Source organism: Epinephelus lanceolatus, chromosome 2 (genome assembly GCF_041903045.1).
Source record: "Epinephelus lanceolatus isolate andai-2023 chromosome 2, ASM4190304v1, whole genome shotgun sequence".
NCBI classification, from domain to species: Eukaryota; Metazoa; Chordata; class Actinopteri; order Perciformes; family Serranidae; genus Epinephelus; species Epinephelus lanceolatus.
This window is the reverse complement of record NC_135735.1, coordinates 12,191,655-12,205,095: the sequence shown is the minus strand read 5'-3', so window position 1 is coordinate 12,205,095 and position 13,441 is coordinate 12,191,655. Positions and strand designations below refer to the sequence as shown.

The window sequence follows — 13,441 nt, the reverse complement described above, 5'->3', positions numbered from 1 at the left end:
CCCTCACCAGTGTGTTATGCGAATGACATGGAAAGCCCCACCCCACAAGTTGACAAGATTGGTTAAAATACACCAGTGGTGAATCCTGCATGTCGAGAAATAAGCCTCTAATATTTTCAAGGTACAACCCCACACCGGTGGCACTCCCTGACACGCTGCCCTGTGTCACTTTACACCACTGTCCTATTTCCAGCCTTGTCACCCCTGTAATTAAATGCATTTTCCCCCACTCACTCTCTGCTTGTACATACCAGTTCCTGTAGCAGCTTTTTTCTCTGCTCCCATGGCAGCTTGACCCCCCTCCTCACCATGGACAAATAAAGAGAACACTGTTGCTGTCACCTGGGGGACAAAGACTGGATGATGAGAGACTCATTCTTAAGGTCGAGAAATATCCCAAACAAAACAACCCACGAGATAAAGACAGTGGCCAAAAAGATATTGCCTGGTGAGTCATAGCTTTGGAGATTTGCTCTTCAGATGAGAAATCAAGCTTAATTATGGCCTCTCAACACATGATTTTATACTAACGCAGAGGTGGATGAGGTACAAATCTTTCAGTAAAAGCATTAATAACTTTGCGTGGTCGTCCATTAACGAGCTGAAAATATCCATCTAGAGTTTCTTTTCATAAGTTTGAAAATGTTTGGCTTGTTTTATGCAATTAAGTCAGCACATATGACCTCATAGGTTGTATGTTACCCTCTATAATGGCCCTCAGGAGCTTTTTCTAAACTAGCACCCTGTCGGATGAACAACAGAAAGAACGGTCGTGGTTTTAAACATGGTTGATTAACCTTGTGAAATGGTTGCACCAAAACTACATGGTTAGATTAAGGCAACAAAACCCCTTGGTTAGGTTTACAAAAAGATGATGGTTTGTCTTAACATAAGTATATTTGTTATTACTGTAACATTGTGACAGACGGCAAATGCGACATGATGTACGTCACAACCTTCATAGGACATACTTTGACTTTTGGTTTCAGAAGGGACATGAACACCTGTCTCCTGGATTAAGTCCTGTGTTTGTTGGACTCATTCACCTGAGCAGACTTTGCCTTACTTTCTCCAGTGCCCCAGTAGTAATAAATACTTTGGCCACCAGAGGCCGTCGTACTTATTGGTTGCAATTTTGGCATTTAGAAATCACCTATAGGCCCGTTTCCACTGAAGAAGTTCCTGGTACTATTTGGGGGGCAGGAACTTTACAGGAATGTCCTCTCGCTCGGCCCTCTTAACCACCGTGTCTCTGAGAGTAGGAGAGAGAGTAGAGAGTAGGAGGAAGAGAGTAGGAAGAAGGTTCCTGTAAAGTTACCGGGCTCTGTATGTGACGTAATCGTTGAGCGACCATTTTGACCGGGGCGACACGGCAAAGAAACAAACAAAGAAGAAGAACAACAAAGAAGAAGAAGAAATATGAAGCAGAAGTAAGAAGAAGAAAGCAGACATAAGAAAGACGATAATCAAAATGGAAGGAGCTGAGGTGGTTGCTGGGTTTCTGGCGTGTCTCTTCGTTTACATGGCGGTGGAAGCTATGAATGAGAGTCTGCTGAGTTTTAAAAATGCTGGCTATTTTGTCGCTTTCTGTTGACGTCACATCCCGCCTTGAGTATATCCAATCAGCACTAAACCCCAAGCCCCAGCCAGGAGTTTTTTGGGGCCGTTCTGAGTACCTACTCCGAGGCAGGGACTTGTTTAGCCCCTGTAAAAGTTCCAGAACTCTGTCCTTCGGGGGTAGTTCCTGCGGTGGAGACACGCACCAACGGCCCCGGCCCCGTAATATTGCAGCACAGAGCAGACGGAGCCCTTACTTGGACAAAAACAGAGACATTTTTATTTCCTTTGTCCACCTGGTCTTTCTCACTTAAACTATGATGACGTGGGGGTTTGATATTTGAGGATTCTGGCTGTCTGGATCTCAGATAAGTTGTGCTGTTGCCCTTTACCCCGTTTTCCTACTTTGCAGTTCTACTGTATAACCTTACAGCTTTTACCTTGTACATCACATAAAACTACTGTAATTCTGTCTGCACCTCTTCATGCAGTGTCTGCTCCTTGTCTGGCTCTTTTAAATAGTTCCCCAGACAATCATAATGTCTCGAGTATCAAGCTCAGCACTGGCCACTTGGCAAGGCTGAAAGTAATCCTCCACACACTCCCTGTCCTCCCGTCTTTCCTTTTTCTCTCCGGTTACCTCAGTTACACATCATTTGTGTCCAGTTTCTCCTGGACTCAGCACAGCTTCTCCTGCGCGAGACACAAGCTGTGTCCCAGTTCCATCCTGCATACCAATTGTATACAGTAATCTTAAACTGTTTTTTCTTCAGTTATACAAGAAATGCACACACTTTACTGTTTTATGCTACCAGGGGACGATTCAGTACACGCACTGTGCAAATACAATCATGTTTCAACATTAGATTGCCACTGTCAGTTAACTTGACATCGAGACAGTTTTTCCAAAATGGTTATTTTTGTGTTTTCTGGGGTGTTATTTGAGCTGTTTCACAATCATCCACAATTAGATTTTTTCCAGCTGTGAGCCGCTCTTTCATTTCCTTTGTGCATCTCTTTGTGGGAGAATCAACAATAACCTCCAAAATCTGGTGCTTTTTAGGAGCCTATGAATACTGTCTTTTCGGGCATGCTCGCAGCGTTGTGTGTTGGTCCAGACCTCTCTCTCTGGTGATGCTCTGAATTTTCCTTTTCATGAGGTTCACTTTTGTGTTTTTTGGTGAAATGTCTCAACAGTTATTGGATGGAGATTTGTCCCTCTCAGGGTGAATTGAAATAACTGTGGACTTCCTCTGTCTCAAAATTGTAGTGTGCCCAATACTTTAAGGTCCAGTGTGTAGGATTTAAGGGGACATACTGGCTGAAATGAAATATAATATTCATAACTGTGTTTTCATTAGTGTATAATCACCTGAAACTAAGAATGATTATGTTTTTGTGACATTAAAAAGAGCTGTTTATAAACATAGAGAGCAGGTCCTTTTCCATGGAGTCCGCCATGACAAACCAAACACTGGCTCTGGATAGGACCATTCATATTTTCACATCAGCCACCGTAGTTCTCCTGCACACTTGGCACACGAGAGATGTTTCAGTTGGTTGCAATTTGCAACTTCACCACTAGATGCCACTAAATCCTACACACTAGACAAGACCTTTAAGTGTATGTGCAAATTCCTGCAAAGCTCAAAATTAATGACATTCTCGTCAGCCTCAGTTGCACTTTGTGTTAATTGCTAATAAACTTATGTTATCCGAACACACTAAACTAAGATGGCAAACAAGGAACATGGATGAGTGCAGTATGTATGACGGCCGGGCAAACAATACACAAAACTATAGCCACAAAAGAAAGGTAAGAGATGAAGCCACTTATGTAGGCTGAGGCCCAAATTCCTCAGCTTGTGTTGGCAGTTTCCTGATGTCCTTACCTTCTCTGCCTATTGGATCCTGCAAAGTCAGGAAGTCGACTTTAAGCAGGGATGACTTTATAAAATATGCAAACTTGTGTTTGATATACAAAGTCTCCTGTGGCTTAGCTCCACCACCACTTGTGGCCTATATCAGCAGGACAAACACTCTGGGTTCCATAAGAGGAGATTGCACTATTTCATTGAAGAAAAGTGCTTTCAGCCAGTCAGCCTGGTCTGTAAGAGATTCAAAAAGTGGAATGCAATTCCAATTCATATCAGAGAACTTAACACTTATAGATCTTTCAGTGATCAGTTGAAACGATGGATGATTAATACGTACAAATGTAAGTACTAATCTCTTTTCTGCTGCAGCTAACAATATGTCCTGCTGGTGTTCAGTTGGTGTTCTATATGGAAATATGTCACTACTGTCTCTAGTGCTTTTAAAAATTATATGTCCTTTTATATTGCATCAATTTTGCCTCAGGTTTTTACCACTGAATCAAACATTTGATGATCATTGTCTTCTTGTGAAATCATATCAAAATAATTTCTTGTTGACATGTTCAAAGAAGTCTTTTCAACTGTATGCCCTGTTTTCTTTGTCTTTTTTGTGCTGTTTTGTTTATTGTGCTTTGTTGTATTTTAGGTAGCCTTGTGTAACATCTTGCCCAAGGGACTACAGACGAAAAATAGCCTTTTGGCTAATTCTGGCATTTTTATACTTGGTGTATCTATGAATTTGCACTGTCCCTCCAAAAATAAACTAAACTAAAAAGCAATTGTTGCAATGATTAACATCATACCATGGTACATGGTAAACATTAGCACTGAGAATGAGTACATTTATATGCAAAAAATTGTCAGGTTTTTGCCCTTATATATTCAATAATATTCCTACTAATCTGTTTAAATGCTTAATGAAAATTAATTTTCCACTAATAATTCTGTTTACATGCAGTCGTGCACACTCCGATTAACATGCGCTTACATGTTGTTTATCACATCGAAATAAAGAAAAGTAGAACAGCTAAAGCTGCTTGTCATTTTGCGTCTTTGCATCAAAATAGGATTTTTTTTTTTACAGTTTCCTTCCAGCATCAGACTTGTTGGACCGTGTGAACACAGCCTCCCTCTGTCATTCCTTCAGCCGCCTTCTTGAAAAGGTTGGCGTCGCGATATTTGCTCACATCAAAAAATCTGTTGATAGCCAAGTCAGGTTATAATGTTTAAAAGTAGATGTGTTTCTTCTTCAGACCAGAAACATGAGTTTTTCTTTTGGGCAGTCATCTCTATCCCAGTCCTGCAAACTGTGTCATGTATCCATGACCATCCACAGAGCTGACTGTAACCGTGTCGCAAACTGTGGTAAAAACTTATCTCAGAGGCCTATTCCAAATTGGCTGCATACATGTCCCAATAATGCTGTTAAAACCTGAATAATACCAGCATACCCCAAATGTCTTAATCAGAAAATGCTAAATTCAGAATCCTTAAATAGAAAATGCTGTTTACATGACCTGTTTCAAATTCAGAATATTGTTATATTTGGAATAAAAGTGGAATATTAGTTTTCATGTTACCATAGCCATTGCAAGCTCTTGCCTCAGAGTACAGCCTCACAGAGCCTGTTCCTGTGCCAAGTCTTGTTTGAGTATACTTTTTGTCATTTATCCAATGTGAACACACTCCAAAACCTGTTTATAATTTACGTGCGGAATCCCGACGGGACGCAGCTATGCTGTGCAAGTCTTTGTATGTAGCTCCTAAAAAAGCAAATCACAGTGCACACCGATCATATATCTCTCCCAGTCTCTCTCACTCTCATTCACCTGCTCACCTGTTTCCACTTTCCCTCATCAGCCCTGCAGTATATTACCAGCTTCCACTCACTCCCTGCCAGATTGTCAGTGTTGCTTCGTGCCTTGCTTTCCAGTCAGCTGAACCTGAACCCTAAAATCTGAAAGCCATACCTGCCTGTGAGCTTCTGTATCTCTACTTCTTCATTAATTCACTGAACTTTTCCTGTCTGGCTGAACTGACTGCAGTTGGGTCAATGCCTTGCACCCACTGGCTTAACACCATAACCACAACATTATTGGATATCAAATCAGATCTAAAGCAGCTAAATTAAACAGACTGCCTTTTCTGAAGGAGAGAAAAGATGTTTGAGATAAAGCCCTGCCAAAGGCACAGCAGGCAGCAGCACACTAAAGTTGTTGATGTTACCATCCACAGATCATCAGGGTCAGATGATGAACCAAGAAGTTTGACGACGCTGAGAAGAATAAAAGGAAGTCGCAGTGCCAGGTGAACAAGGTGACAGCAGGGTGACGGTCACATGATCCTGCTTCTCCATCAAAGTAAGCATCTCTTCTATCTCCGAAGTTACTCTTTAAGTGATTCTATCAACCTGCTAGACTGAACACAAAATAATTTATCAATAGGAGCATTCAACTTTTAATTTCATAAACTGATTTCATGTTCTGAGAGCTGATATGATGCGCAGGAATTACCTGGACCCTCATTTATAAAACCTGGACACTCTAATGAATTTTTAATGGCATCTTAAGATCATTTTTCAGTTTGTACATGAGTTTGATTTATGAAATTATCTGAATGAAGCTGAGTCTGCCCATTTAGAAAACATGTTTTGCACCTGTCTAATATAAACCACCTTGGGGATTGTAATAAATCAAGCATTCCTCGCAGATCAATTCACAAATTTCTATGCGGCACCGTTGGCATCTTAATGCAACCGTTGTAGGAAGTGAGGTTCCAATCATGAGCACATCAATTCTATTTAAAGATTAAACTTGTTTTGAAGAGCAATACTTGCACCATTAAAATTTTAGGGCACTTTGTATCAAAATATTTATGCAGCCTGCACGCAGCTCACCATGGGGGTTCACATGTGGTTCTGAAACCTCGGCACAGCAAGCTGGCAAAGTGCTATGTCAGATATAAACCTGGTTTAGAATTGATGCAAGTCAATTGATGTTTCACAGAGAGTCTTTATTTCCTGCACACACGGTGAAATCCAATATAATATTGAGGCTTTTCTCTGAATGGAAACCATAAACTGAAACATTTCAGCTCTCATAGCAGAGCTGTAGTCAAGACCACCTAAACTAGGATCATGTCATGACCAAGACCAGAGTGTATTGAGACTGAGACAAGACAAAGACTTTGAGGGGGTGAGACCAGGTCAAGACAAAGACCAAGACCTGTGCCAGTCTCACACTGCAGGACACACTTATGATTAAATATAAAACATGCAAACCAGACACTCCTCAAATTAACCTAAAGGATCCACATTCCCACAAAACACCCACAGAAAACAAAAGATTCTTAATTAACTGCGGAATGTTCCTTTGTTTTCTCTGAGCAAACAAATCCAAACACTTAACCATTCTATTCAACCCCCCTTTTCGAACAGGCAGTATAGCTAATACAGAAGCAAGACCAAGTAAAAGTGCAGTTGAGTCCGAGAGACCTTCAAAATGTGGTCTTGAGACCTAGACCGATCTTAAGCATTACAACCCTGTCTCTTAGGTTGAAAGGCATTATTTATTTCAGTGGATTGTTAAAGCATAAAGGTCGTTCGAGTGATTGGCCTTGTCAAAAATCAAATGTTTTTTTAGTTGTTCTGAGTGCAAAGTGAAAAATGATGGACATAGGTATACAGATATCTTAAAGATGGGGATGACGCACACGTTTTCAGGCAGTCTCTCCTGAAAGGTAAGAATAAAGAAAATGAGCTACATAGAGAAGTTAATATCCTGACGTTTTTCATACCTCTGCACACATTATTGACAATAAACTGGACTGGACTAAGAACACTGAAGTCCTTTACAAGAAGGGACAGAGCCGCCTCTATTTTCTGAGGAGGCTCCGCTCCTTTAACATCTGCTGGACTATGCTGAGGATGTTTTATGAGTCTGTGGTGGCCAGTGCTATTCTGTTTGTTGTGGTGTGCTGGGGCAGCAGACTGAGAGTAGCCGATGCCAACAGACTCAACAAGCTGATCAGAAAGGCCAGTGACGTTGTGGGGGTGGAGCTGGACCCTTTGACAGCAGTGTCAGACAGGAGGATGCTGTCAAAGGTGCGGGCGATACTTCAGCATGGCTCTCACCCTCTCCACAACGCTCTGGTCGAACAGAGGAGCACCTTCAGCCAGAGACTGATTGCTCCTAAATGCACCACTGAGCGCCACAGGAAGTCATTCTTACCTGTGGCCATTAAACTGTACAACTCCTCCCTCTGATGATCGGACTCATTTGGCTTTTTATAAAACAAAACACACAATATAATTACTCATTCTTATTTCATTTATAACGCTACAACCATTTCATTGTATATTGTATATATTTCAGATTGTCTACTTTACTATTTTATTATTTATTTTATTTTATTGTCTACTTTAATATTTTATTTTATTTTATTTTAATGTCTACTTTAATATTTTATTTTATTTTATTTTAATGTCTACTTTAATATTTTATTTTATTTATTTCATTGTCTATTTTAGTATCTTATTTATATCTTCATCTTTATCTCTTATTTCCATTCATGCTCTATTTCTATTTCTGCTTTGCACGGAGCATTGGAACAAAAACAATTTCCCCCCGGGGATTAATAAAGTATTCTGAATCTGAATCTGAATCTGAAAATGTGGACAGTCATGTTGCATATAGTGGATCTGAATGTCAGGGGCCGTATTCACAAAGCGTCCTAGTATGAAGAGTCGTTCCTCGTGATGAAATTCTAAAATAAAGTCTTAGAATTGCGACATTTTCTTAGAATTTCTCCTTGAAGTTGAGGCTAGGTCTTCGTAAAGATAAAAGTCATTCACAGAGCATCTTAGCCCTTAAAAGAGCTCCTAAGGTGAAAAACTATTAGGATCAGGGAGGAGGGGAGAGTTTCTGAAGCAGAGGAGAAAATGGTGGCAGCACAAAGAGGTCAGAGAAATATTCCCCAAGTGCTGGATGACAGTGAGTAAATGAAATGCTACAGATTAGATCATGCAGGGATAATATGTGTGGTTGATCTCATTAGGGGTACGCACACATTTCCCAATAACACTAGAGCACCAGAAATAAAATGATCACAACAACAACATATTTGGACAGCTGGAAAAATGCAACACTGCAGCAGTGATGACTTTGGTCTGTCTCAACAGTCAGCAGTGCATTTCATTTTCACTGGGTGTCCACACCTTGCAGGCTCTCTGACAACCAATCACATCTGCTAAAAGATTGTGTCACACCTAGAAACAGGGTCAACAGGACGTCGTCCGTCCAGACAAACGTTTGTGCGGTTGCCATTTTGTTTGTTTATACATTGCCGCCATGTAGAAGGAAGTGTAAGCGTCACACCGCCAACTACTGGCCTGACGTGTATACTGCAGTGTTTTTGGTCATTTTTGCGGATACGTGTGTACGGCGATTGTTATTAAAACGTTGTCGTCTAAACGCAGAACTTTTTTCAAAACGAAAATGAGAAACAATTCTGTTTTCAGTGGATCATTTTTGTGTAAACATGGCCTTATAATAGTTGGCAGATGCAGCCCCCCTCTTCTTCCCCAACCCAGTGTTGAAGAGGTGTGGAGGGAGGGTGTTTCCACATCCGATAACTCAGTGACACTTGGTTTGCCTGTGAGCCATACGCTGAGTATTACTGCGTTAGGAAGTTCTAATGAAGCATACTTCAGTCTGGTGATGTTTTATGTTTCTTACTGCAAACAGATCCCATGAGAAGTAGATCCTACAAACAAGTATTGTCTCTGCAGCCAAAGCCTGATATTATCTTCTTCCTCTGCACCATAGAGCTCCATTGTTGTCCAAAAACTATTGAAAACACATCAGTGAACCACACTGTAAAACTGGGAGGATTAATCTTTCATTACCATAAACATTTCACTGTTGTTTCCAGTCATAAACACTCGTACACAAAATTTTGATACGCAAAATGAGTATAAATCCATTAACAAGTAGCCACCAGTAAATGCAGAATTTACTCCTGTGTAGTGCTATATGTGATGCTTCCTGTAAAGAAAATGAAACAATTGAATGCCAAATCAACTGTGCTGCTGGTTTCATCAGGTAGTACTATAGTTTGGCATATGAGATAGTGAAAGTGAAAAGCTACAGATCAGATGATAGGAGAAACATTCAGCCCTCTGCGGAGTGTAGGCAGTAACCAGAGGTGAGATGTTATTATCTATAGATATTTTGCAGACCTGTAGCTGAGGTGTCCTTGAGCAGGAATTTAACCTCCGATCGACACAGGGCCCTGACCAGGGGCTGAGAATAACATTTTTCCTGTGAAGGATTAATAAGTTATGGCTTTTAACTGAAGGCGTTCCCCGCTGTCATTACTTACAGATGATGGATTGGTGCCGAAGGATGAAGGACAGCTTAGTTTCTGTATTTATGACTGAATATTTTTTAGATTTTTTTTGGTATGGCACTTGTTTGTTAGTATTGTCTGTCCTATAAACCCAAGGTTATGGATGAAAGAAAAGTAACAACTACTCCTCTTGGCTTTTTATGGCTGCACTAATCAATATGTCTTCATGAACAGAGGCTCAAATGACTATGTGTGATGTAAAGGGGGTTGCTTGTAGTGTTGAAGCTGCAGAGATATGTTATCCAACACAGATCCACTCGGCTCTGTGCATGGGTGGATTAGAGCTTAGATTCTCTGCCCGAGCCTGAGCCCGGCCTGACCTGGCCTGTGGGCCTAAGCCGTTTCGGGCCGGGATCCTCGCCCCCCTCTGACGGGCCCAGGCCGGGCCCGGTCAGATATGACTTTTTTTTTTTTTTTTTTTTTTAAAGCTATGATTTGATAATGAAATGTTAAGGCTATGTATTATAAAAAGTAAAATTAAACCACACTTTGTATGACACATGTAAAGTCAAGATCTTATTCAAATGTCAAGAATTGTGGTTTTTGTTTAAAATGACCTGTTGAAGTGAAAAAACGAGTACTGACGGGAACAGACGAGTGGAGTCGATGTTTAACCGGCGCGGAGAGCGCAGGAGAAATGTGCTGCCTGTGTGGACAGTCAAGCGCCTGCGAGTACACTCGCAGGACTTCCGTGGCACTAACACGCTCACTGTGGTGCCCAGGCACTCTTAATTATAACAGCCAACTTATTGAAAAATGCCGGGTTTAAATCAGGCTCGGGCCCATAATTACAGTTAATTGGACGGGCCGGGCCGGTCCCGGACACAACATGCACGGGCTCGGGCCGGGTCAGGCTCCATTTTTTGGGCCCGATCTAAGCTCTAGAAAGACTTCTCTCAGGAGATGGTGGAGACCAAAGCAGAGCTAAATGAAAATTGGATTAACATTTGGTAGGTGGCCACAAACATGACTCAAAATGATTGTAATGTTGCACTGTGCCTGTTAGATGTGAAAACAAGCAATAGAGAAGATGCCTTCAGCTTAGGAAGACCAGAAAATGTCAAATGTGTGATCATTTCCTGGTTGTTATGGATTTCTGTAAACAAGTGGCAAAAGAAATGACTGCAGTGGCTTATGTAACTACAGATGTAGCAGTAGGGGATGACAGATATATACAGTACACTTTGCTTCACTAGGCAGCACATTACTGAGAGAAGTACCTCGACTGAGAAAAGCTATGGCCTGTCTTTCTGTCTGTCTGCTTCCCTGCCCGCTGACCATGTCAAAGTCCAGAAACTTAACTTTTCAGTATCTCTGAGGCAGTTTTATTAATTCATGACTGCTCGCTGTAACCTTCAGTTCTGTTTCACAGTAACTGGGGTGCGTGCCCGAGTGGAGACTTCAAAGCAGCAGGGGACATAAATCTGTTTTATCAAAGAGACATATAAAGGCTTGTAATCAAAACCTATTAGCACAGCACAGCAAATCAAGACTTTGTTACGCCCCACTTCGGCTCTGCAAATTCATGATCAATACAAGATTAAACCCACTGAATCGAGCATGTTTGGGTTTTTGGACTGTTTTCAATTCATGAAAAGCACTTCCTGATTGCTGTCCAAATTTAGGTGCTAGTTATTCCTTCCAATGAGACATGTTTATGGTGCCGGCTGAATTGCTTCGCCTCCTATAGATGCATGCATCATGTCTGTGATCAGGGACAACAAACACTGTAAGAAAAAAATTTCCCAGTGGAGTGCTTCTCCGTCTCTCAGCGGTGCTGGTGGAGATCTAGCAGGCTGTAAAGAACCGGGACGAGTCTGAGCCAGCGAGTGAAATAAGACCTCGGTGCTGAGACTTTAGAAACCATATATTGTTTACAGTCATGCTGTATAGCAGATGTGGCAGAATATTTCTTTCTCGGGGAGAGACTGTGTTGGTGTTGTACTTCCACTTGTGTGAGCGGAGCCTGGAGATCTGACCTGATTTTACTGTTATATCAGCTTCAAAGGAAAATATCAGCCCAAATAGTAAATAGGTCTGATACTGCATGTATATTGGCATTCAGTTAAAAGCAGTGTAGACAGAGTGCACAGACTCTACACCAACAGCATTTAACTGGATGTGGGATTTTATTTCTGATTTTTTTGGGGGCGTTGTGTGGTTTTTGGGTTGTATTAGTTGTTCACAATACACTTTATTGTTTGGAAAACATGTACATGCCTATTTTGTGGATGTTAGCGGTTTGAGAGGTAGTTTAAAATTTTATATCATTACATATTTATGAGCTGACTTTGACATGTGAAGGAGGAGGGGATGCTGGATGCCATGACACTTAGGCAAGACGCCTACCAGGCTGCAGACCACTGCTTATGATGAACAAACAACAAAACCAGTTGTTTTGTTGGCAACCTGATGCTGTTTTTCCACCAGGGATAGAGCCACAGACAGCGGCTGTTTTTAACTGAGACCTTACTGCGTCTCCATCCGGGATTGTGCCACTGAAACAGGGTATTTTAAGCCAAAATTGGATCTTTCCCTAACCCTAACCCTAACCAAGTTGTTTTTGTTCCTAAACCTAACCACATATTAACTTCAAAATTATTGAAACGTAAAGTTTCAACGTGGCTGCTATATAATAATGTACAAATGTAACATTCATGGTTTCCAGAGGTGCACATTGTCAGCATATATCTGGTGACTGGGTTGCTTAATAGCTTTTTTGATGAGTTATTTGAGAAGATTGATGCCACTCTCATGTTTGTAGGCTATGGTTAATATGGGGCTACAGCAGCTTGTGAACTTAGCTTAGCATAAAGCCATTTACTGTACACTTCACCAAACTTTCATTTATTTACTGAAGGGACATTTTGGGAAATTCACTTCCTGGCTTTCGTGCTGAGAGCTAGACAAAACGATTAACATCACTGTCATGTCTGTATGGTGAGCAAATTTTTGAAACCTAGGATGGCAAAGGACTTACCCACCCTATGCTCCCTATGAGTGGCTAGCACTCATTGCCTTTGTTGGTTGGGTTGGTTAGGTTTCAGCAAGAGGAGTGGGATTAGTTTGGCTTACCCTGAAACTTTTACCCCAACCCTATCGGAGGCAGAGTAAGACAGGCCGGTCCTTGGCTATCCTAGGATTCGCAAATTTACATATGGTAAATACTAGTCTCTATATACAGACTTTACATTTGTGAATGTAGAGTCTGTAGGCAAACCCCGGAGATCTTGCCTCCGGAAGAAGAGCGGAAGAGCCCTGGTTTCTGGTTGTAGGCTGTTTGTAGTCCGCGTGATATTGACCAATCACGTTTGAGCTGGCTGCAGTTGTTGCCAGGTTAAATGGTCCGTGCGGTGAACTAACGAGGTGGAACATAATTGGCGTCACTGCAAACTCTGAATCCATCGCAATGGTTCAGCATATTTACTTATATATAAAAGGAAGTCGGAAACGGAAATTCGCCTCCTCCACCCAAATTAAACCGGGGGGTCTGCCCCCAGAGGCTGTATTCGCCGTCTGCCGGAAGTCAGACAAGGGTAAGATTGTTCGGGTAAGCCAATCAAAGGCAGGCTATTCCTTTGCTATCCTAGGACTTGCAA

The 13,441-nt window shown here is 41.5% G+C and overlaps 1 long non-coding RNA gene across 1 annotated transcript in view; it reads left to right on the top strand.

Moving 5' to 3' along the window:
- The first annotated feature begins 5,343 nt into the window (after positions 1-5,343).
- LOC117259621 (uncharacterized) overlaps positions 5,344-13,441 on the top strand; it is a 46,594-nt gene continuing 38,496 nt past the window's right edge. Inside the window, exons 1-2 of the long non-coding RNA XR_004501859.2 lie at positions 5,344-5,410; positions 5,670-5,794. This is a non-coding gene — a long non-coding RNA (uncharacterized LOC117259621). The remainder of the gene's footprint in view (positions 5,411-5,669; positions 5,795-13,441) is intronic.